The 26,865-nt window shown below is 39.4% G+C and overlaps 2 long non-coding RNA genes across 2 annotated transcripts in view; both read right to left on the bottom strand.

The window, feature by feature from the left end:
* The window catches only part of LOC147842515 (uncharacterized), a 199,899-nt gene that overhangs the window by 79,007 nt on the left and 94,027 nt on the right, over positions 1-26,865 (bottom strand). The window lies entirely within an intron of this gene.
* On the bottom strand, positions 12,784-26,476 carry LOC147842517 (uncharacterized). The gene is made up of 3 exons (XR_015497527.1): positions 26,053-26,476; positions 14,354-15,381; positions 12,784-14,076 (listed from the first exon to the last, which is right to left on the bottom strand). It is a non-coding gene; the product is annotated as an uncharacterized LOC147842517 (long non-coding RNA).

Genomic DNA, 26,865 nt, shown 5'->3' with positions numbered 1-26,865 from the left:
AATATAACTCTCAGAAAAAAATGATAAACAGTTCAGTGAAGGCTAATTCCAACAGTCTTTGTTGTAGACTTTATATATCAGTCTCTGAAATCACGAGGAAAAGTATTGTTTCGGTTTTAATCCATAAATTGAGTCCTACCGTCCTGCTGCCCAGAACATACCACAGTACAGGTGGAAAGGAAGAAAGTGTGATGCCAGCTTACTCTGTCATCCAGCACAGTTCTGTCATGAAGATGAAACATTAAACAACAGGTGCAATCGCTGCAATTTCACCGTGAATGTGTTCAATCGAGATCCGTTGGGTGGCCCGCCATCTCATTGCACGCGATGACAACCGCGATCCTTGTCCTCGCTGCATCCGCATCAATATCAAATTAATATCGCAAGATCAACAAACAATCAGGTCCGATGAATCACTATCAATATCTTTCTAGACGTTCTGTCAAGTTTAAAAGACAGGATTTCACTCGTTTCTCGCTGGATTAGCTTTCCGATCCCAGCTTCCATGCGCTCGCTTCTCTTCCGTTTCTTCCTCTGACGTCACTGACGTTGTTTACGTCGTTCCGCTGCACGCATTTCCTTTCACCTGATAGGTCAGTGGTGAGCTCAAATTTAACCTCTTAAGGGCAAAGTAACAATATACATCTTCACAATTCACAAAATTCAGAAAATAAAACTAAATCATCAACAATAAACAAACAGGAAAACAAAAAATACCTTTAGGCAATTTTAAGATTTAAACTTGAATTCTATTTATGAAGTACTTTTAAATTAATCTATTAATTGAGTTTTTAATTTATTAATTAAGCTTAATGTATATCAGTTTATATTTGCATATATTTTTCTTTTATTTCAATTTGTAATACTATGGATTACACCCTTTTATTCCTATTTGTAATACTATGGATTACATATGATTAATAAATGCTGTATAAGTATCATTCATAGTCCACGTCAGTAAATACATTAACTAATAAAACCTTATTGTAAAGTGTGACCCTTTTCAGTTTTAGATGACTTTAACAACCCAGATTTCCACACGCACTCATGATCATCATCAAAACAGCCAAAGCTCCAGCACCAGTTCAGGATCACACACACAGAAACTGTTTGAACTCCTCACCAAAAAACACTGAGTGTGGAAGTGGCTCTAGCGCAGTATTATTCGCATTAGCAATTCAGCCTAAAGAGGCAGAAGTTCCCCTCAGACTCGTCTGAATCTGGGCCAAGTCAAGGTTACTGTTAAGCCGGGGAAACCAGAGCCGCTGGTATGAGCAGAGCCATAGGCAGAGAGAGGTTTGATCTGCAGAGATATATTCTAGATGCATTAACACAGAGCCGCTGAGAGAGAGGCTTACGACGGGATCTTTAACTGTCCGCAGACAGATGTGCTGTTTCCTTCACCGTTCGCAACACGCGTCTGCTCTTGCCAAGCGGATCTGCAGGTCAGGCCGCTCCGTCCGCTTTTCTGATACGTGTGAAGCTCAAGTCGAGCATGAAAGTCGTGTTCTGTGAGATGGAAGCAGGCCTCGGGTGCACAGATCTGCCAAAACCTCCACACCCTCAGTGGGACGATCACAGCGCCGACCCAATGCTGACACACACAAAGGACACGGTGCTCCCGAAATAATAATGCGCGCAAGAGTCATTAGGGTAACTGCTTTTCTCTTATTCATGTTCCATATTGACTCTTTTAGACCTTTGCGTTCACAGTATGGAGGAAATGAGTTTCAAAAAGCTGAGAGGAGTAAATTAATGGTATCTGAAAGCATGATGGGAGAAAGGAATCTGCAGAACTTTCTCTATACTCTTTAGAGGAAAAAACAAAAACAAAAAAAATAACATTATATTTTAACCATTAAAAATACGGAAGAAACTGTAAATGAAATGTGTACATGTTAGGGTAATCTAATAATAATAATAATAATAATTCCTTACATTGATATAGCACTTTTCTGGACACTCATAGCGCTTTACACAATGCTCTTTGAGTGTCCTCATCCACCACCATTGTGCAGCATCCACCTGGTTGAAGCGACGGCAGCCATTTTGCGCCAGACCGCACACTACAAACCAGCTGATTGGTGGAGAGGAGACAGAGGCTGTTTCTCAATATGCGTTCTTCAGCGGTCTTGCGTCCTCGTGTTCTCGTGTAACGTCATCATCAGCTGCCTAAGTTCAGTTCCAATACTCAAGACCGCAAGTACGGAGGACGTGTGAAACTTCCCGGATGTGTTCTTGATATCGAGGACGCAACGATGCAGACTTGAGCACCGAACTCGCTCTGGAAGTCCCAGAAGTCATTGCGGCTGGAGGTGGGAAGCGCTGCATTTTATTTAGATTTATTATTAAAGTTCATAGATATGACTTATTTACCTCAGGAGTTTCCCTAAATGAAATGGTGAAAGTAAACATTACCATGAACATCTTAATAAAGGAATAAACACATTAAGGGTGTTTGTTTGCTGAAATTAGTATTAAAATCAGTTTTATTTATATTGGGCAACATATATTTATAATGTTTTTATGCAAAGTATATATTTTGAAAAGGGGAAAAACAATAAATCGTTGTATGAAGGCTGTAATGTTTAAATAATTTACCATTTAAAATACGTGAAGGTCATGTGACCATCAGGAAGAACGCAGCATCTCAATTCTCAAAGGACGCGTTCTCTGCCCTCGCGGTCTCCTGAGTTCGTTCTTCCGAGGACACCTGCCAAGACCAGTCTCCACAAGAACACACGTCTGTTCTCTGCGTTCTTGGAATTGAGAAACAGCCAGAGTGATGAAGCCAATTATATTATGGGGATGGTTAGGAGGCCATGATGGACCGAAGCCAATGGGCAAATTTCAAGGCCAGGATGCCAGGGTTTAACCCCTACTCTTTTCGAAGGACATCCTGGGATTTTTGATGACCACAGAGAGTCAGGACCTCGGTTTAACTTCTCATCCGAAAGACGGACTCTACAAATTTCAAAAAAGAGAAGGGATCTGCAGAACTTTCTCTATACTCTTAAAGGGCAACTGGTGAAAAATCTTCTTTTTAAGTTGTTTGGACAGACATGCGTGTAGGTATAGTGTATAGACCGCCATATTGGGGTGATATAAACACACCCAGTCCTTTTTATCCAATTTAACAACATAAAAATGGCCAACCAATTAGAGCGGTTTTGAGACTGACCGCAACTTGACGTAGGAGTGCCGCTCCTCCGCCCACCAAAATTGATTGACAGGCGCGCATCACCATATTCTCAGTTTGTTGTTGCACGTCCGCCATTTTTACCGTGTGAGTCAAAGCGATGTCACTGTAGAAACAACCTTGCTCTATTTTTGGATGTAAGGCTCATTGGGTTCAACATAAGAGCCTTCTTTGTCCTCCTGCGAATGAGCAACAGAGATTTTACATTTAAAGTGAATGCAACGTATCAAGATTCGGGCCAATAAAAGAGTCTTTCAGCACTCTCTCCGAAAACATTCGATTGATCTCGGCTGGTGGATCAACATTCACCACATGATCGCTCTCATCGGCCCATCGTTTGTAACTTTAGGTGTGTTGGCAAATCTGTGTACTTTTCATCGCCAGTGGCGCCCCCAGAATATTTTCTTACGGGTGGCCAGAAGAGGCCACACCAAATCTTGGGGTGGCACAACAAAAATAGAAAAAAAGAAAAATGAATTCAATGTAATGTTATGTTTTTGTTTCTAGTAATAGAAATAATGTGGTTTTAATTAATTTATTTAATTACTCTTGAAAAATATTGCAATTCATTCCTTGAAATAATCAGTACATGTGCAAACCAAATATAAAATCAATATTTTGTTTAAAAACACTTTTCATATATATATTTATATATTTTTTCAGTTATTTCTCACGTGCTTTTATTGTACAGCATACTGTGTATGCCATGTCTAAAATGAATGATTAACAGGTTAATTAATAAAACAAACAAATGAACAAACTGAACAAAAGGCATTACTATATACACACACACACTAACTATACAGACTCAAATAATATCAATTATCCAGCCTGATCTCATGAGAAAACGTAAGTATTTTACGTTTAGCTGGTTTAGTGGCTGATTCGTACGAGTTCAGTCTTACGAAATTGTACGATTTTAAAAAGGAGGCGTGGCACCTAACCCCTCCCCTAAACCCAACCGTCATTGGGAGATGTCAAGTCATACTAAGTTGCACTAATTAGATCATACGAATTCATACGAATTAGCCACTTAATCAAAAAGTTACGAATTGCAGTGAGATAGTGTTGCAATTATCCATATTCCTTTTTGAGCCACAATATTATTAATGCAGCTTCTTCTATTGATGTACCTTAAGGTAAATATTAAATTGCCATTGCTGTCTTTTGAAGGTGTGTGCATGCTGTCAATCATGATCAGGGAGGGCGGTTGTAGTTTAAATGACACCCTGGGCGAACCATCCCATACACCCCGCCCCCCTTAAAAAGTTATATTTATTTTTCAATAATTATAACAATTTATTTACATTTACTCTGAATAAATACAATTATTATTTATATTATTATACAATTATTATTCTAAATAAAGAATAGGAGCGGTTGGGGCGCGCGGGAAGGGTTTCTCTGCTCATGCGTCAGTTTGCTTTCACTAGCGTTGTTTCGGTTGCACATAGAGAACACGTGCAAAAGATGCCAACTGTGAACGCTCCCTAACGTCCTTATTCTGGGATTGCCACTCCAAGTTAATACACTTGCATAAAGTAAATCGTATCCCAATGCATTAACTATGGGATTTTTTTTCTCTCTCTAAATCCGTCACTGGGGGAGGGGGAGAAGCAGTGAATCAGCTACATCAGTGAAACCAACAATAATTTAGTGGCTGCATTTTATTTATTCATTTATGAAAATATTGGGAATTTACATAAGTACATTTAAATTAATAATATCAACGGCAAAATCATAGTGGAGTGGCCAGTTCATCGCGTCATCCTTAAACTTCAGCCGTTTACATTTCCCGCGGTCACAGAAGCTCCCTGTCATCTCAACTTGGTGCGGCTGTAAAGTATGAGCGTGATGCCTCACGTCTGCGTTCCTCCATTGGAAATAACGAACTTGCCGTAATTATAGCCTTAGTTATAGAAACACAGTGTTGAGAAGCCTTTATGATTAATTAACTGTGACGAATTAAAGCACAGCTAATAGTGAAACTGGTTAATCATTACATCCCTATACGGGTGGCGCATGCATCGTTACATAGTGGCTGTAAAACTATACAAAGACACAAGTGATTTTGTAACTGCCACTCTGACACGTTCTGGCGATTAGGAATATTGATTCCTCGACAGTAGTGTCTGCTTGATCTGTGTCCGAGTTGTACATGTACGGCTGAATGCTGGTCCTCTCACTCATTTTGCTTCTCTCTAGCTGCATCCCAAATGGCACACAATACACTATGCACTCATGCACTATGTACTTATGCACTTACACACTCAACAGCACAGTATATGTATGTAGTGTCGTCCCAAATGGAGAACTAATGTTTTTTTACTAATCGAATATTCAACAACGTTTCTCTGATGACGTTTGACGGTCGCCAAATTAGTTAAACAAATGACCAGACTATCAAATAACACCTGCCATGAGTATAACCGCATTCACCATCAGGAGGTGCTATAATCACTCTCGTAGGAGAATTTTGCTTTGTCAATCCAAAATAAATGAAGTTATCCAACATGTGCGCCCGATAGCTCCGCCCCTTTCGCTACCTGAGCAAACCTGCGGTCGTTGACTGCGTGAAGTGTCCATCATTGCACACTTAATTTTACCGGCTGAATGAGTGCATCATCCGGGTAATTAAAGTGCACTTATTATTTTTAGAGCTTTCAGTGTGAACACACTACTTACACTCTTAGTACTACAAAATGGCGTAGAATAGTGCATAAGTATGCGATTTGGGACGCAGCTACAGTCTGCCTGTCTGTTGTCTTACACAAAGCGGGGGAGCTCTTGGCCCCGCCCCCTTGTTATGTTGGAAGTCTCAACTAATGTTCACATGAAGCAGCACACCCCTAAAAACAAGGACCTGTGTACACGCCCCCAACACAACACTTTTTTAATCTGAATTGTGTTTTGAACTGAACCTAAACTGGCACACTCAGAAGAACCATAATATTAATATTAAAGCTTAAAAAAGAAGAAAACTGGGTGCCCAGACTTAAGGCCAGCTATACCAAAATGGGCATGGGTGATTTAAACACACACACACACATAACTTCTTATTTGCACACACCATAAAAGAAAAAACATAAAAAAAGCTGTGTTGGCCAAAATTTTAACATTAAAATACAATAGAAACCCGAGATGGGGGACTCCAGTCCAAGTCAAGTCTCAAGTCATGACAGTCAAGTCCAAGTCAATTCGAGTCTTTTTTTAAATAGTTGTCAAGCAAGTCTCAAGTCAGACTTAAGTCTCAAAATTTAGGACTTGAGGATTTTCATAACTTTCATAACTTTTAGGATTTTCATAACCGGTCACTTTCGTTTTCACATTGGGGTTGAGGGCGGCGTGATCGTCCTCTGTCTAGAGCGGTTCAGCTTGCTCCCGCCCTGCATGTACTCCACAGCGCAAATTTACCGCGCTCACCAGCAACAGCAACAACAACGTTCCCCCGCGTCACTACTGGTGTGTGGTACATTCTACGTCACTTCCGGGGTGTGGTACATTCCCTTTCCGTTGGGAATCTGTAATTGTAAATTTGTTTCGGGATTTGTAAAAGTGTTTTGCGTCATGTTAATTTGTTTTCTAAAATGTAAATTTGTTTCATCCTTTGTAAAATTGTTTTTCCTATGTAATTGTGTCTGATGATAGGTAAACATGTTTGTCAAAATGTAAATTTGTCTCGAGCTTTGTAAAAGTGTTTCAAACTTTGTAATGTTGTTTTGCACTTCCCGGCCACCGTACTTGAGACTTGCTTGACAACTATTCAAAAAGACTCGACTTGACTTGGACTTGACTGTCATGACTTGAGACTTGACTTGGACTTGAGTTAAATGACTCGAAATAACTTGTTTTTGTTGAATAAATACCTTTTTGTTATATATTAATAATAATAATAATAATAATACATTTTATTTGTAATGCGCTTTTCTTATACTCAAAGCGCTACAGGCAAAACACTAAAACACAATGCAAGCAAAACAGCCCAACAATAAAAGATGCAATAAAACAATAAAACTATAAACCATAAAATAGAAATAAAAAGTTAAACAAAATGATCATCCTAAGTTAAAAGCAATGCTAAAAAGGTGAGTCTTAAGAAGTTTTTTTTTTAAAACAATCCAGAGAGGCAGCATTCCTAATGCTGATGGGGAGTTCATTCCAAAGCTTAGGCGCACGGTGTGAAAAAGCCCTCCCACCCATGGTCTTGAGTTTACACCATGGCTGATGCAATGATGCAGAATGAAGACGGCAGGCTGGGGTGGCGAGGGTCTCCAGGTCGCAGATGTAACTGGGTGCTAACCAATGCACTGCTTTGAAAGTTAAAATCAAGTTCTTAAAATCAATCCGTGACTTAACAGGAAGCCAGTGTAATTGTTGTGGCACAGGATTAATATGGTGGCGTATAAATTATTATGCGTTACATACAAAACCGAAAGTTATATATGCAAATGTAAATTGCAAAATAAATTGCAAAAGTTCAAAAATCAACAAAAACTTGATTGACTTAAAAGTGACTTGCTAGACCAAGCTACTGTTTGACGTGACTTGAGATAAACAGTGACTCGACTTGACTCGAGTCTGGCAAAAATTGACTTGACTTGCTTGAGACGTGAATGTTAAGACTCGAGACTTGCTTGTGGCTTGCACATGTGTGACTTTCCACCTCTAGTAGAAACTGTAAATAAATTTTCTACATTTCTTGGTAATCTACTGCATTATATACGGTTTTATTTTGTAAACAATGTATGATCTTAATTGTTTGTTCTTAACTGTTTTGTTTGTTTTGTTTGTTTCATTGTCTGCTCAGAGCAGTGTTGTAGCACCTTTTTGCCCAAGACAAATTTACTCTCAGGGACTATAAAAGTGTATCCTATCCTATCCTATCCTATAATGGAAATGAGACAGGCTTCTCCCAAAAGATAAGGTGATGTACAAGAGCATCATTGTGTAAAAACATATCTCTTTAAGTAACTTTAAGTCAGAATTTGCCTGGGGTATGAATTATTTCGGACATGACTGTATGTATATATACTTAAAAGTGAATTAAAATTAAACTCGCGCAGTGTTCGCTTCAGTGTTTCCGTTGAGCTCTTGTAAAGATGAAAAGCAAAGGTCTCGATCATATTAGCACAAGCAGACTTATTCATAATGAGCTTAATATCTGATGTTCAGATGTTCACAGGCTTATTAATACATGAAAGAAACGCAGCGAAGTCTTTAAATCGGACATGAAATTTTAAAGGGACGTACATGGCTTTGCTTTCATCCGCTGTGGATGTGATGACCTCTGTCTTCCTGTTTAACTGCACCGACAGAGATATATAATCAGGATTTATAGGTCTGTTAACATGAACGTCCAGCAGGTTAGAAAGTCGACTGCGTTTAGTGCACCTGTGGAAAAAGAGATTTCAGACAAATCTCAGATCTCCTGGGGCCTCATGTACGAAGACTTGCGTTGAAATCACACTAAAAAATTGCACAAAGCTGTAAATGTGCGTACGCAGTAAAAAATTCAGATGTATGAAACACTGCGTACGCCGAATCCCACGCATATTCTCTTTGTACATCCGAATGAACGTGAAACTGAGTGCAACATGCATGAGTGCAAAACCCTTCCTTGTCTCCTCCCCCATATGAATATGCTAATGACTCTACTTTGGCCAAACCCAACGAAAAAACAATGGCAAAAGAAAGCAAAAAAAAAAAAAAAACTTTGAACAGAATGTGAATTGGAGGTGCTGCTTTCGGAGGTAGAAAAACGGTTTTATTTGCAAGTTTGTCCTCCAGAATTATTAACAAAAGAAAAAAATAGAGTGGGAGAGTTTAGCTGATGCGGTTACAGTTGGGTCTGAACATCGCACTGAGTGGATTAAAAAGGAAATAGTGTGATTTATAGGTATAGCGTTTATAGCTCGTAAAACGCATGGTAACATGTTTTGAAAATTTCGAGCATCAATCGCCAACTTATCCAGCATTTGTTTTGCACAGCCGATGCCCTTCCAGCTACAAAACGTTAATTCATTCATTTTCTTTTCGGCTTTGGTCCTTTTATTAATCTGGGATTGCCACAGCAGAATGAACCGCCAACTTATCCAGCACGTTTAACACAGCGGATGCTCTTCCAGCTGCAACCCATCTCTGGGAAACATCCATACACACTCACCCACACTCATACACTACATACAATTTAGCCTAACCAATTCACCTGTACCACATGTGTTTGGACAAACTCCACACTGACACGCCAACTGACCCAGCCGAGGCTCAAACCGGTGACCTTCTTGCCGTGAGGCGACAGCACTACTTACTGCGCCACTGCGTCGCCATCTGCAAAACAGTACTGGGAAATATTCATTCACACACATACACTACGGCCAATTTAGTCTATTCATTTCACCTATACGCAGGCCCGGCCCTGTACATTGGCGGGCCCTAAGCAGAATGTTTTTGGGGCCCTGCCTTGCTCTAAATTGTGGAGTTTTGTCATTGCAAACCGGCCCACAATGATTTGATTGCTTATTAAATACAATCAATGAAAGAGAAAAGTAAAGCCTGATGTCCTATTCTTGATGACTCTTTGAATGACTTGGACATTTTAAAACAGCGCTGTTTTTGTCAACAAGCGACTTGAAAAATGAAGAATTAAACCATATTTAATAAAGGGAACAGTGATTCCTACTTTGCATCCGTCTGGAGTGTTTAAAACAAATTTTATTAATTTAGCAAACAGATTGAAGATTCTATTAAATATTCCAGGTTGAGTTTTTTTTTTTTTTGTTTGAATAAATTCCAAAAGTAAAAATCCTGCAATGAAAGACAGTGAGCAACAATTAGCCAAAAGTGAAAATGCATTACTTAGTAATAAAATATACATTCCCTTATTATAACACATCAAAAACTCAAGAAAACAACAACAAAACAATTAACATTAATGCAAAGATTGATTCATAAGTAATAAAACCGATAAGCAAATAATATAAATATGATAAAATATTCATATAAAAAACATGAAAAAGGGAAGCAACAAATACTGGGTTAATGTCAATACCCAAACACAAACTATATTACTTCCTTCAGTCTCCTTCCCTCTTCCTTACATTTGAGGGGTGGGGGTCACGTCATATTTGAAACAATTTTCAGCAGTGGACAATTATGAGAATGATCACGTTGCCTTAGTTCGTTTTATCCCCTAGCTCAGTGGTCCTCAACCACCGGTCAATTGGTATCAATTGATACATCAATTGGCCGCACAATAAATCATTAAGTATTTCCAATTTAATTATTATCAGAGTCTGAACAGTCTTTTATTTTGAAAAAATGACCGTATTCTCTCAGTTACTATCATAATAGACAGCAATTTAACTTTTGAAAATCATAAAACCCATGTCACAAAAACTGCCTTCTTTCATCTGAGAAATATTGCTAAATTACGAAGTATGCTATATGCAGAAAAGCTAGTCCATGCTTTTATGACTTCTAGGATGGATTAATGTAATGCACTGTTTGCTGGCTGCCCAGCATCCTCTATTAACAAACTTCAATTAGTACAAAATGCAGCTGCCAGAGTTCTTACCAGGTCATATCACCCCAAATATGATCATATTACTCCAATTTTATCCTCCTTACACTGGCTGCCTGTTAAGTTTCATATTGAATTTAAAATATTGCTTCTTACATATAAAGCTTTAAATAATCTAGCTGCTGTTTATCTAACCAACCTTCTGTCTCGCTACAATCCAGCTCGCTCTTTAAGATCTCCAAATTCAGGGCTTCTGGTAGTACCTAGAATAGCAAAGTCGAGAAAAGGAGGTCGAGCCTTCTCATTTATGGCTCCTAAACTCTGGAATAGCCTTCCTGATAACGTCCGAGGCTCAGACACTACTCTGTTTCAATTTACTATGATTTTTTTATGTGAAGCATCTTTTACACAATCTACATTGTAAAAGCGCTATACAAATCAAGGTGTATTGAATTGAATTAAATTACGTCTCGGCCACTTGAGCGCCCAAATTTGATCCACAAGCAGCAAAATGAGTAAGAAACAGATGTGTTTGGAAAGCGTCTTTGCTAAGGGAAGAAGGCCCAGTGAACAACCCGAAAACTGCCAAGGAATAGATCCGCAACCCAGTCGTCAACAAATCAGGTGAATCCAGCATGGCTTCGCAAGATCAACTGATGGAGATCACAAATGACGGTGGCCTTTTGCCCCATTTGTCATTTTCCCCCTCAGTTTTTCTACATCTGAAGAATAATGATAGATTTGTTTCATTTTCGCAGTCCAATTTCCAAAATAAATCAGGTGTATAATGGCTTTCAATGAAGCAAAGGCCATGGCTGTGTCCGTGCACGGGCTTGCGTTCTCGTGGCGACCGGGCAGTCTTGCAGGTTTCCTTGAAAGAACAAACTCCAACCACGAGAACACAACGCATATGAGAAATGCTGCGAGCTTCCTGTTGATCACATGAATTTCACACAAAAACAATTTCAGCTTTAATAAAATTATGATTTTTTTTCAGTGAAAAATATTTAAGCACTAAAGGACTGTCAATGAAGATCATTTGTAAGATGCAAAAATTAATGCCGGATTTCACCACTAGTGGGTTGTGGGGCCCCCTAGTGGCGGCGGGGTCCTAAGTAGCCGCTTAGTTTGCAAAAAGGGAGGGCTGTTTGGACTGTGGGGTAAACCGGAGCACCCAGATCAAACCCACGCCAACACTGGGAGAACATGCAAACTCCACACAGAAATGCCAACTGACCCAACTGGGATTCGAACCAGCGACCTTCTTGCTGTGAGGCAACCGTGCTAACCACTGTGCCACCGCAATGCCTCTTTCGAACTAATATTACTATTATTATTTTCTGCTACTGATCTTTTGTATTCACATATGCACTTTTTTCAATGAAAACCATGTTCCTTTAATGTGAAACGTTCATTGAATGACATTATTATTGCTCAGTAGTGCAGTCTTCAATGTCGCTCAGCGTGAATGCTTATCAATATTAAAGGTAAATCTGATTCAGTTTAATTTCTCCTGCAGGTCCCAGAATCCTCATCTCTCTCTCTCCCTCCAGTTTGAAGACATTAAAAGCTGATCTGCGAATAACAGCCTGGTAACATGCACACATGAAACACCAAACACAGGAGCATGATGGGAATTGGTTCTCAGACTCGGCATGTTTGATTCAGATGAACAGAACGAGCGGCTCCTCTGGAGACTGATGTACATCACACAAACCCAGCGCTGGATGTGTTTTCAGACAAATATCTCTCAGCAAAAGCGCAGGAGCATTTATCTGACGTCAGCCTTCATCAGGCTCTAATGTCTCAGGAGTTGCTCCTGCTTTGAGTCTATTACTTTAGTCCTGAGAGAAAGTACTATGAACGTATTTCCTATTGGAATTCTACATTCATTTTTAAGCTTATTATTGGTGACTACTGACTCATTTGTGTCTGTTTTCCCTACAGAAACTTTTAGGAGAGACATCTGAGACAAAGGTGATGCTTAAATGACCCTCCATAGTACTGTTATTTTAGTGTGTGTTTGTGTGTATACAGTGAAAACGTTGTTGTTGTTTTTTTTTTTGCATGTTTGTCAATCCAATTCTAATGTATTTGTATGGTGTTTTTCACAATACTTATTGTTTTAAAGCAGCTTTACGAAAGATGCACATTATTGTTTTGCAGTCAAATTCAGAAAAGTTAAGGTTATTATTTACCATAGCTTTATTAGTTACTAATAACTTTAACTAATTGACTAGTAACTAATAACTTTTAACAGTTAAAGTTAGTTATATGGTAGTATATACACTAACCGGCCACTTTATTAGGTACACTTTACTAGTATCGGGTTGGACCCCCTTTGCCTTCAGAACTGCATTAATCCTTTATGGCATCGATTCAGCAAGGTACTGGAAATATTCCTTAGAGATTTTGCTCCATCTTGACATGATAGCATCACGCCGTTGCTGCAGATTTGTCGGCTGCACATCCATGATGCCAATCTCCAGTTACACCACATCCCAAAGGTGCTCTATTGGATTGAGATCTGGTGATTGTGGAGGCCATTTGAGTACAGTGAACTCATTGTCATGGTTAAAAAACCAGCCTGAGATGATTCGCACTTTATGACATGGTGCGTTTATCATGCTGGATGTAGCCATCAGAAGGTGGAGACACTGTGATCATAAAGAGATGTTAAAACTGTTGATTTTTTTAGAAACTGTTGATAGATTAATTTAGTTTTTGTTTCATTTCAGTTTACGAAAAGTAAATAGTTTAGTTTTGGTTTGTTTTTAATTGTCTACAGAACAAACCACTGTTATACAATATAAAACGACTTGCCTAATGATCCCAACTTGTCTAATTAACCTAGTTAAACTGTTAAATTGCACAAAATCTGACAACATGAGCTCATTCTGAAAACGTAGCCCTATATAACGTTACATTTCTGGCATTGCAAATTATGTAACCAGAAGTACGTATGGCTGCATTTCATCTTCAATATGAACGATATGGGGCGGTATGACGCTGTTCCTTTTCATGCTTACTAGCTGACCACTTACCTCCATATGGATGGCTTTCCCACTGTTACCAGTTTGTCCAGTAGATTGTCATGTGCGTCGGCGGATTTGATATGCAGAGAGTAGTTGACCATAACGATGGGGTTCGAGTCTGACGAAGACTGACCAATCGGTGCTTTTGAAAACACTATGGGTTGGGTTTAGGGAATAGATTCCATCCATCCAAATGTACATTCCATACATCCATCCATCCATCCACCCACCCACACACCGACCCATTCATCCATCCATCCATCCATCCATCCATCCATCCATTCATCCATCCATCCATCCATCCATCCATCCATCCATCCATCCTAATGTAGATTCCACCCATCCATCCATCCATCCATCCATCCATCCATCCATCTTAATGTAGATTCCATCCACCCATCCTATTGTAGATTCCATCCATCCATCCAAATGTAGATTCCATCCATCCATCCATCCACCCACCCACCCATTCATCCATCCATCCATCCATCCATCCATCCATCCATCCATCCATCCATCCTAATGTAGATTCCACCCATCCATCCATCCATCCATCCATCCATCCATCCATCCATCCATCTTAATGTAGATTCCATCCACCCATCCTATTGTAGATTCCATCCATCCTTCCATCCAAATGTAGATTCCATCCATCCATCCAAATGTAGATTCCATCCATCCATCCATCCATCCATCCATCCATCCATCCATCCATCCACCCACCCACACCCATCATCTTTAATGTGAACGATATGGGGCGGTATGACGCTGTTCCTTTTCATGCTTACTAGCTGACCACTTACCTCCATATGGATGGCTTTCCCACTGTTACCAGTTTGTCCAGTAGCTTGTCATGTGAGTCGACGGACTTGATATGCAGAGAGTAGTTGACCATAATGACGGGGTTCGAGTCCAACGAACACTGACCAATCAGTGCTTTTGAAAACACTATTGGTTGGGTTTAGGGAAGGAAGAGGGTAGGTCAGTTGGTCGACAGTGGCCTCTGGTGGATTAACTTGAGAACAGCAGGCACAAATGGCACTCACAAAAGAAATGTGAGATCTGAAAAAGCATAAACAGCAACCTCAAAAACAAAACAAAAACGGCAAAAAACCTAGCTCCTGGGATGCATTTGACACTCTCTAGAAATGTATATAGGGGTACGTTTTCAGAATGAGTCTGGCTTGAAATCTGAATACTAGTATTTAGAAAAATATCTAGTAAATTATTATGTTCTTTCATTATGGCAAAGATAGAATAATCAGGTATTAGTAATTAGTTGTTAAAACTATTATGTTTTTTCAGAAACTGTTAATAGATTAATTTAGTTTTTGTTTCATTTCAGTTATCGAAAATGTATTTTAATCAATAGTCTTAGCCTCGGTTTTAGTTTTGCTTTGCTAAAATAACCTTGTTGTGCATCTCCACACAGGTCATGGCTCTGAAAGTTCACATCTTCATCTCCATTTCCACACTTGTCCTCTTTCATCAGGAGCCAGTGGGCATTTACCTCCACACACGAGTTGAGTTTTCCCAGCGGAGCTTCATCTCAGCTTTGATCATCAGAGACCCCGAGTGTCTCAGGGGGGACACAGCTCTTCTCTCAGTCTTCAAATCCAGCATTTTCCCTGGAGAAACAAACGACAGAGAGGACGAACACAAGAAGACAAAACTTCAGCGGTCTGTATGTCTGTCCTCGACAACACACGTTTATTATCTTCCCCCTGAGATCCACTTATAGTCAGCGTGCAGATATACATTGATGGTCAACTTTTTTGGTAATGCTAGTTTGTGAAATACAAGCCTCAGTCAATCAAGTTTATGTGTTGATTTACATTACATCTGACTTATTAATAAAACATCTTTAAGTCCTCATTGTTAAACAGAAGTCAAACTGAGCTGATTTCTCAGTGTTTTCATTCGTTTGTTCAGAGACGGCAGCCGTTAAGGCTCTCAAGGTCTTGCGTGGCTTATCAGCATTAATTTCACACTGAATGAGCATGCGATTGTTACCAAACTGCAAAGCCAATTTGTCCGATATAATCAGTCCTGCAGCTCCTAATTGGCGTGCGCTCAGTGTTTCCTTTAATCAGTAATTGACTGACAATAGAAGATCCATCTCACTGTTCGGATCAGATCAGGGGGACTAGTTTACTCTCTATAACTATCACCTCATCAGGAAAGAGATCACAGATATGATGCATCAAAGTTAAAAGAAATTAGGTTTAGAAGCTTCAAATAAAGCCACCAAGGCCAGAAAATGAAATGTATTTTCCTGTTGTATCTGTCCATCCATTTATATCCATTCATCCATCGTAATGTAGATTCCATCCACCCATTCTAATGTACATTTTATTCGTCCATCCCAATGTAATTCCATCCATCCTAATATAGATTTTATCCATACATCCATCCATCCTAATGTACATGTCATCTGTCCATCCCAATGTAGATTCCATCCATCCATCCATCCTAATGTAGATTACATCCATCTGTCTATCCTAATATAGATTTCATCCATCCTAATATAGATTTTATCCATACATCCATCCATCCTAATGTACATGTCATCTGTCCATCCCAATGTAGATTCCATCCATCCATCCATCCATCCATCCATCCATCCTAATGTAGATTACATCCATCTGTCTATCCTAATATAGATTTCATCCATCCTAATATAGATTTTATCCTCACATCCATCCATCCTAATGTACATGTCATCTGTCCATCCCAATGTAGATTCCATCCATCCATCCTAATGTAGATTACATCCATCTGTCTATCCTAATATAGATTTTATCCATCCTAATATAGATTTTATCCATACATCCATCCATCCTAATGTAGATTTCACCCATCCTTCCATCCATCCTAATGTAGATTCCATATATCCATCCATGCTGATGTAGATTTCACCCATCCTTCCATACATCCTAATGTAGATTCCATTCATCCATCAAAATGTAGATTCCATACATCCATCCATCCTAATATAGATTTCATCCATCCTAATATATATTTTATCCAAACATCCATCCATCCCAATATAGATTCCACCCATCCTTCCATACATCCTAATGTAGATTCCATTCATCCATCCTAATGTAGATTCCATACATCATCCATCCATCCTAATGTAGATTCCATCGATCCTTCTAATGTAGATTACATTCATTCTAATGTAGATTCTATACATCATCCATCCATCATAATGTAGATTCCATACATACATCCATCCATCCATCTATCTCAATGTAGATTCCATCCACCCATCCTAATGTAGATTCCATCCATCCATCTAAATGTAGATTCCATCCATCCATCTAAATGTAGATTCCATCCATCCATCCACCCACCCACACACCCACCCATCCATCTATCCATCCATCCGTCCACCCACCCATCCACCCACCCATCCATTTATCCATCCATCCATCCATCCATCCATCCATCCATCCATCCATCCATCCATCCTAATGTAGATTCCATCGATCCTTCCTAATGTAGATTACATTCATTCTAATGTAGATTCTATACATCATCCATCCATCATAATGTAGATCCATACATACATCCATCCATCCATCCATCCATCCATCTATCTTAATGTAGATTCCATCCACCCATCCTAATGTAGATTCCATCGATCTAAATGTAGATTCCATCCATCCATCTAAATGTTGATTCCATCCATCCATCCACCCATCCACTCACCCACCCATCCATCCATCCATCCACCCACCCACCCATCCATCCATCCATCCATCCATCCATCCATCCATCTATCCATCCATCCATCCATCCATCCATCCTAATGTAGATTTCATCCATCCATCCTAATTTAGATTCCATCTGTCCATCCATCCATTCATCCACCCATCCATCCATCCATCTATCTTAATGTAGATTCCATCCACCCATCCTAATGTAGATTCCATCCATCCATCTAAATGTAGATTCCATCCATCCATCTAAATGTAGATTCCATCCATCCATCCACCCACCCACCCACTCACCCATCCATCCATCCATCCACCCACCCATCCATTCATCTATCCATCCATCCATCCATCCTAATGTAGATTCCATCCATCCGCCCATCCTAATGTAGATTTCATCCATCCGTAGGTTCTGTCTGACTGCCTGTCTGTTGTTTTAGCCATCCGTCTATCATCTATCTATCTATCTATCTATCTATCTATCTATCTATCTATCTATCTATCTATCTATCTATCTATCTATCTATCTATATCGTACTGTATAATATAACATAGTAAGTACAAAAACTGAGAGAAGGATGATAGTAATTGAAAATCTCTCATTTGCACACATGCAGGTGTATTGATTTAAAAAGTTGTGTGAATCTCACAGAAAAAGCTGATTTGAGCAGAAATCATAACTAGGCCCTTTAGATGTGTGTGTGTGTGTGTGTGTGTGTGTGTGTGTGTGTGTGTGTGTGTGTGTTTGATGAAATAGGAGCTGAAGTCTGAGCAGACAGAATGGTTGTCTCTGCTAAACTTTGCCATATATAATAATATCCAGCGAGGGAAAGAGTGTGAGCAGATCTCGGGCCGATGTGTGTGTGTCTTCTGAGATCATTATGTCCCATTACGTCTCTCCGGGCCGCAGCGTTCGCCTTCAGCTGTATTTCAAGGTAGAAAAAAAAGGGAGAGCTCTCCTTTATGAGAATAATTTATCACTATTAGAACAGTGCCTCTCCAGAAAACAGCCTCAAATGCTTTTCCAAAAGAATTATGTATCAGAAATTAAGAATGCAGTGGTTTGCGGCCCGTTGGGAACCATTTACGGCCCTCGAAAGAGCCTGCGCTGCCAGGACGGCGTAATAAAACATTTGTGCTTCAGTTTTCCTTCCTGTCAGCGAGAAACGCGGCATAAACACGCCGGCCGTAAATGCTTTCATAATTCATATCAGTGCAACTGGAAGTCCACTAAGTTGTTTTGGAGATTTTCAGCTTTGCGTGGCTAGTATATATTTATATCTCAGTTCTGCAGGTGGATTTGTTTGGGCTTGATAGTTGAATTTCTAGATCATAAATTTAAATGAATTCAACACTTTTGTTTGAGCTTGGAGTGCCCTGCAAATGTCATGTTTTATATTTCCTTCAATTACAGTGCTCAACATATATGAGTTCACCCCTCACAAATCTCTCATTTAGATTAATATTTTCTATAGGAAGCTTTACAATATTATATTTGTGCATATACAGTTGAAGTCATATTTATTTGCCCCCCCCCCCCCCTCCTTTTTTTTTTTTTTTATATTTCCCAAATGATGTTTAACAGAACCATAGATATATATATATATATATATATATATATATATATATATATATACACATTAGTATCGCATAGGGACCGTGAGCATGCGTCAATAGCACCGCCACATTTGTACAGTGTGCCCAGGACAAGTGTCATTCAACCGCACTAGCCAAGACAGTGTTACTACTTGAAGATGCAGGACTTTAGCGCTGTCTACGGGTGTAGTAATGAGCAAACAAAGAAAACAAAGCACAAAGGCAGAACATTTCATAGGTAAGATTTAGTTTTTTATATTTTTGTATGTTATGAACTTTTGTGCACAACAGGTAACAGCTAACTGCATTCACCATAGGGCAAAGTAGCACCAACTCGCACTAAATACTACGCTTAGGCTAGTTTTATTGAATAAAATCAGCAAACAATGCAAAAGAAATCTGACTATGAGATGCTGCGGTGCCAGAAACTTGTATTATTGTCGGCTAGTGAATGAGTTGTTCATAACGGAGATTCATTCACAAACAAATGCTCCCTCCGTCAGTATGAGAAGTGAAAGCAGGAGAAGTGGGGGGGGTACATTTCCATACACACAAACACAAGCTTTTTGTCAGGAATGCCTGTGGGAGACAGTGATGTAAAATGATAAGTTTTGTATTTAAAAAAAAATTGCGTACTGACCTCTGGGAAAACTCCCGATCATAGATATATGTGTATATGTGTATATCTCTGGCTCTGGATGGCCACAGTCCTCCACTGCAGCTTGGTCTTCATTCATTTCAAAGGAGCGCTACCCCGTACTAAAATGGCGGCTCTGTTGGCGCATTCCTTCCAATAGACAACAACAGGGTAGGCGACATCTAATGTATACATCTTTGTAATTTTCATAGTATGTCTGATAATATTTTTCACTGATCAGCCCGGCCCAAAAAGTACGTTGGCCCAGCGGGAAACTGCCCGGTCTGCCAGATGGCCAGTCCGCCCCTGAATAAAAACAACTCTAAGGATTTCTAAAAGTTATTTTTTTATATGTCCAGTGTTTTATGTTGCGTCCTTGACCCTAGACCACCCACATAGCAAAATTTCTCTGGCCCAGCTCTGGCCCACACAATCAGGTTTTGCTTGGCCCACATGCCGCAGTGAATTACGGTACATGACTGGACCAAATCTGGCTTCCAGACAAGAGCCAAACACGGACCATGTCTGAGCCAAGTTAATAACTCATAACTGGGCCTGAACTGGGCCAGATGGGTTGGTGTGTCACGGTTGCAATGAAATTGATAAACCCATGGAGTGATTCTCTTTAGGCACACTATGGGCGTGCTTTTTCTCAAAGTGACCTGATTGGTAGATTTTTTTTTTTCTTTACTCAAAAATGATTTTAGTGTATTTTAAATGTGGGTCAAGACTGGCCAAACTCACATGGCCCACTTATCAAATTTTTAAATCTGGGCCAAATACTATGTTTTTCATCTGGCCCAAATCTTGTGTGCCACCTTAAAGATGGTGCCACCTCTGCCAAACCCAGGCCATGTTTGGCCCACATGCTGTATGCCAGTGCCGGATGAATGCCTGCTGTGCCAGCTTTTTGCCAAATCTGGGCCAGAATTCTTTGCTACTAGGGCAGGGTTGTACAATAGCATCTGGATGCAGCCTTTATGATGCAAGCTGAGACTGCATCTCTCAGTGATGCAATGTCAGACACAATGCACTCAAATGGAGCTAGTGACGTCACTGTGATGGGTAGGGTTAGAGGTGGGGTTAGGTGAGCCCATTAAAAAGCATTGGATGCAACCCAGATTGCACTGCACCAGGTCTAAAGCCAGACTCCTCTCGGGTTGTAACACAAATCCACACAGCCAATGCCAACAGGGGACTCAAACCAGTGACCTTCTTTGCTGTGAGGCAACAGTGCTACCCACAGAGCCACCGTGCCACCCTATTAACTTTTCTAGTCATTTGAACTTGCATCAGTCTGACTAAATATATAATGTTAAACTTTGTATAACTTACAATGGAGTTGAAACCTGATTAACTTCAGAAAACCAGTTAAAGCAACACAAAAATATATATATTTTTTATTTTTATATATAAATATATTTTTTAACATTTGTTGTCTTGACTTTTTGAGTTTTTGTCATTAAAATGTTGACAGTGCAGCCATCATTAAAACTTTAAAGTTCACTCTTACTGTTGTTCTAGATGAAGTGAATCCTCAGTATCTCTAATAACTGCTGTGTTAACCTTTGCCATGCAGCCTGTCCTTCACAATATTCATTGCTTCCAGTGTTTTTGTGATATTTTACATGCTGGAGTGGTAATGTTGGTGGAAAGCCCCCTCTGTAGTGCACTAAATGAACTGCCCTATTGTGCGAAGGGATGTGTCAGAGAGAGAGAGAGGGAGAGAGAGAGAGAAAGAGAGAGAAATGCTGCTGGCTTCATAGGAATGTAGGCTTTTGAAAGACAAACATAAGACAGGACTGAAGAAGCTCCATCTTCAGTTTGAGGCACTTTTAGATCAACAGAAGGAGTTTTTCATCGTTGTTGCACTGTTTTATTAGAACATTTGAAACAATAAAAAAAAAAATATATATATAAATATGTTTTTCTTGATATTTTTGGTTATGTACGTCCTTTTTATGTCATTGAGATTAACAGTAGTTTATATATCAACAATCTCATCTGGCATGTGCATATCGTGACATATATTAAAAGACTTTTATCATTATTTGGCCCCAAAATACTCAATAGCTGCATGTTTCTATTCACTTATTTTAATGCACATTTTGTAATATTGCGTAAAAAATAGGTAATACAAAGGGTGTGTGCATACGTTTGGAAAAAATAAACATATAGAACTAAAATGAGTTGGATTTATTTTTTTTTTACTTTTGTTTTGGTGCTTTTATTTTGCTTTGTTGCTTTTATTTTGCTGTTATTTTTGTTTTGGTGCTTTTATTTTGCTTTGTTGCTTTTATTTTGCTGTTATTTTTGTTTTGGTGATTTTATTTTGCTTTTAATTTTGCTTTGGTGTTTTTATTTTGTTTATTTTATATTTTTACCTTGGTGCTTTTATTTTTTTACTTTTGCTTTGGTGCTTTTATTTTGCTGTTATTTTTGTTTTGGTGCTTTTATTTTGCTTTGTTGCTTTTATTTTGCTGTTATTTTTGTTTTGGTGATTTTATTTTGCTTTTAATTTTGCTTTGGTGTTTTTATTTTGTTTATTTTATATTTTTACGTTGATGCTTTTATTTTGGCTTTTACTTTTGCTTTGGTGCTATTTTGTCCTTCTCCTTTGGTGCTTTTATTTTGCTTTTATTTTTACTTTGGTGCTTTTATTTTGCTTTTACTTTTGCTTTTGTGCTTTTATTTTGCTTTTATTTTTGTTTGGAGATTTTAATTTGCTTTTATTTTGCTTTGGTGCTTTTATTTTGTTTATATTTTTACTTTGGTCATTTTATTTTACTTTTACTTTAGCTTTGGTGCTTTTATTTTGTTTATATTTTTACTTTGGTGCTTTTATTTTGCTTTTACTTTTGCTTTGGTGCTTTTATTTCGTTTATATTTTTACTTTGGTGCTTTTGTTTTTCTTTTCCTTTGGTGCTTTTAATTTGCTTATATTTTTACTTTGGTGTTTTTATTTTGTCTTTACTTTTGCTTTGGTGGTATTTTTTTCTTTTGCTTTGGTGCTTTTATTTTGATTTTATTTTTACTTTGGTCCTTTATTTTGCTTTTCTTTTTGATTTGGTGCTTTTATTTTGCCTTTATTTTTTGCTTTTGTGCTTTTAATTTGCTTTTATTTTTTGCTTTGGTGCTTTTATTTTGCTTTTACTTTTGCTTTGAGCTTTAATTTTGCTTTTATTTTTTGGTTTGGTGCTTTTATTTTGGTTTTACTTTTGCGTTGGTAGGGTGTTGCTATGTGGTTGATTGGGTGTCTTAAACGGTTGAAAGTAGGTTGCTACGAGGTTGCTTGGATTTAAAGAGTTGAAAGGATGGTTGCTTGTGTGTTTCAAACAGTTAGTTTGGTGTTGCTTTGTCATTGTTTACATGTTTTGAATGATTAACAATGTGGTGCTGTGCAGTTGCTAATAGGTTTTAAATGGTTGATGGTGTTGCCATGCAGTAGCTTGAGTATTTTAAAAAGGTTGACAGGGTGTTGCTATGTGGTTGCTTTGATTTTTTGAACTGTTGGCAGGGTGTTGCTATGTGGTTACCCACATGTTTTAAAGGGTTGACAGGGTGTTGCTATGTGGTTGCTTGGGTGTTTTCAATGGTTGACGGCATTGTTTTGCGATTGATTGGTGTTTAAACAGTTGGCAAAGTGTTGCTAGGTAATTAGGTATTTAAAAATTTTGGAAAGGTGTTGCTATGGCGTTGCTTGGGTGTTATAATGGTTGAGGAGGTGTTGCTATGTGATTGATTGGTGTTTAAACGGCTGACAGGGTGTTGCTATGTGATTGGTTGGGTATTTTCAATGTTTGACGTTGTTGTTATGTGGTTGCTTGGATTTAAACGGTTGAAAGGTTGTTGCTATGAGGTTGTTTGGGTCTTTTCAATGGTTGACAGGGTGTTGCTATGCAGTTGCTTGGGCGTTTTCAGTGGTTGACAGGGTGTTGCTAGCTGGTTGCTTGGATTTAAACAACTGAAACGATGTTGCTATGTGGTTGCTTGGGTGTTTTCAATGGTTGACGGTGTTGCTGTGCAGTTGCTTGGATGTTTTAAATGGTTGACAGGGTGTTGCTATGTGATTGCTTGGATGATTTAGACAGTTGACATGGTGTTGTTTTGTGGTTATTTACTTGTTTTTAAATTGTTAACAGGGTGTTGCTGTGCAATTGCTTTGCTGTTTTAAGGTGTTGCTTTGCAGTTGCTTGGGTAATTATACATGTTGTTGCAATGTGGTTGCTTGCATGTTTTAAGCGGTTGACTTTGTTGTTATGCAGTTGGCAGTGTGTTTTGAATGGTTGGTATGGTGTTACTATGGGGTTACTTGGATGATTTAAACAAGTGACAGAGTGTTGCTATGCAATTGATTGGTCTTTAAATTGGTTGACAGGGTGTTGCTATGCAGTGTGTATTATGGGATTGTTTGAGTGTTTTCAATGTTTGACCTGATGTTGACGTGGTTGCTTGGATTTAAATGGTCGGAAGGGTGTTGCTATGGGGTTGCTTGGGTGTTTTCAATGGTTGACAGGGTGTTGCTTTGTGATTGTTTAGGTGTTTTCAGTGGTTGACTGTGTTGCTATGTGATTGGTGTTTAAATGGTTGGCAGGGTGTTGTTATGTGATTGTTTAGGTGTTTTCAGTGGTTGACGGTGTTGCTATGTGATTGGTGTTTAAATGGTTGGCAGGATGTTGCTATGTGATTGTTTAGGTGTTTTCAGGGGTTGACTGTGTTGCTATGTGATTGGTGTTTAAATGGTTGGCAGGGTGTTGCTATGTGATTGTTTGGGTGTTTTCAGTGGTTGACGGTGTTGCTATGTGACTGGTGTTTAAATGGTTGGCAGGGTGTTACCATGTGGTTGTTTGGGTATTTAAAATGGTTGGAACAATGTTGTTATGTAGTTGCTTGGGGTTTTTTAGTTGTTGACAGGGTGTTGCTCTGTTTTCAATGGTTGATGGTGTTGCTGTAAGGGTGCTTGGGTGTCTTAAACCATTAAAATTGTGTTGCTATGAGGTTGCTTGGGTTTTTTCAATTGTTGACATAGTGTTGCTTTGTGATTGTTTAGCTGTTTTCAGTGGTTGAAGGTGATGCTTTGTGATTGGTGTTTAAATGGTTGGCAGGGTGTTATCATGTGGTTGTTTGGGTATTTAAAATGGTTGGAACGGTGTTGTTATGTTGTTGCTTGGTTTTTTTTAGTTGTTGACAGGGTGTTGCTCTGTTTTCAATGGTTGATGGTGTTGCTGTAAGGGTGCTTGGGTGTTTTAAACCATTGAAATTGTGTTGCTATGTGGTTGCTTAGGTGTTTTCAATTGTTGACATGCTGTTGCTATGTGATTGTTCAGGCGTTTTCAGTGGTTGACGGTGTTGCTATGTGATTGGTGTTTAAATGGTTGACATGGTGTTGCTATGTGATTGTTTAGCTGTTTACAGTGGTTGACGGTGTTGCTATGTGATTGGGGTTTAAATGTTTGGCAGGATGCTACCATGTGGTTGTTTGGGTTTTTAAAATGGTTGGAACGGTGTTGTTATGTAGTTGCTTGGGGTTTTTTAGTTGTTAACAGGGTGTTGCTCTGTTTTCAATGGTTGATGGTGTTGCTGTAAGGGTGCTTGGGTGTTTTAAACCTTTGAAATTGTGTTGCTATGTGGTTGTTTGGGTGTTTTAAATGGGTAATAAAGTGTTGCTGTGTTTTTTTTTTGTTGTTTTTTTTATATGCATTTACAACCTTTCTGGTGACGCAGTGACGCAGTAGGTAGTGCTGTCGCCTCACAGCAAGAAGGTCGCTGGTTCGAGCCTCGGCTGGGTCAGTTGTTGTTTCTGTGTGGAGTTTGCATGTTCTCCCTGCATTTGCGTCAGTTTTCTCCAGGTGCTCCGGTTTCCCCCACAGTTTAAAGACATGCGGTACAGGTGAACTGGGTAGGCTACATTGTCCGTAGTGTATGAGTGTGAATGAGTGTGTATGGATGTGTTCCAGAGATAGGTTGCAACGGGAAGGGCATCCGCTGCGTAAAAACATATGCTGGATAAGTTGGCGGTTCATTCCACTGTGGCGACTCTAGATTAATAAAGGGACTAAGCCGACAAGAAAATGAATGAATGCAATAACAACCTTTCTAAGCTGTGTTATGCTGGTCTGTAAAATGGCTCCGGTTCCTCTTTTTAGTGAGATTTAGTGAATCTGTGGGGTTTATTTTCACCCATGTAGCAGGTGAAAACTGTGCCGGATTTGAAAAATCTTTTAAATGCCACAGAACAGCACACCAGCTCAGCTTTAATAGCTGCGTATGAGCTCGGCTTAGTAAACACTACTAATTATTGCATTGGGTTAGAAGTGTTTAGTGGCTCTGAAGTGCTCACATACCCAAACGCCAGTCCTCAAAGCCTGTTTGGATTTCTTTGCGGGAAGTCACGCTTCTGTGTACAAGCAACAAACGTCTCGGAGAAAGTGAAAGGATACACCTGGACGTCTTCGAAGGATCCCTCCTCATTGTATTTTTCGCTACATTTCTGATGCTAAGTTGGCCAGGGAATGGAGCTGGAAAGAAAGAAAGTCTGGCCTCAATAAACATGCGAGTCGTAGTCCATTGAGGCGGCGAGGAGTGTATTGTTTGTTTGCTATGGCCTGGTTTCCAGAGACCCCAAGAGTGGCCCAGTGAAGAGGGTTCAGAGAACAATGGTGGTCCTCATTGAGCGGGGCGAGGACTGAACACCCTCTCTGGAAGTATGACCGCTCTCTGCTCACGGATGACTGACAGCTGAATCGCCGGCCAAGTTTTTTCCCAAGCACGGGCTCATAGAGCTTCACTGCACAGGCTGAGTGTGTGTGTATGTGTGGAACTAGGCTGGAAAAGTGTGTGTGTTCAGGCTGCAGCTGCGGATCTGGGAGGTCCTGTGCCATTGTCAGCCACACACAATGGTAAGAGGAGCAAGAGATGTTTCTTTACAAAGCAACTGCACTCGCTGCCAGAGCGCCGAGCGCCGGGAGAAAAGAATAAAGATGTCATTGATGTACAAAGAGGCTGCGTGTGATGACTCATGTGAATCTGAGACGCTCTCTGACTCAAACACACACTCGCGCTGCTGCTGAGGTACGTCCACAAACACACTGATCCGCAAAGAACATTCCTGGGCTTCCTTTTTTTATTAGTATATAAGTGAAATAAGTTAAAAGTTG

Source organism: Danio rerio, chromosome 8 (genome assembly GCF_052040795.2).
Source record: "Danio rerio strain M-AB ecotype USA chromosome 8, GRCz13ab, whole genome shotgun sequence".
Taxonomy (NCBI): Eukaryota; Metazoa; Chordata; class Actinopteri; order Cypriniformes; family Danionidae; genus Danio; species Danio rerio.
Note: the sequence above shows the minus strand (reverse complement) of the source record. Positions and strands in the feature narration are given on the sequence as shown.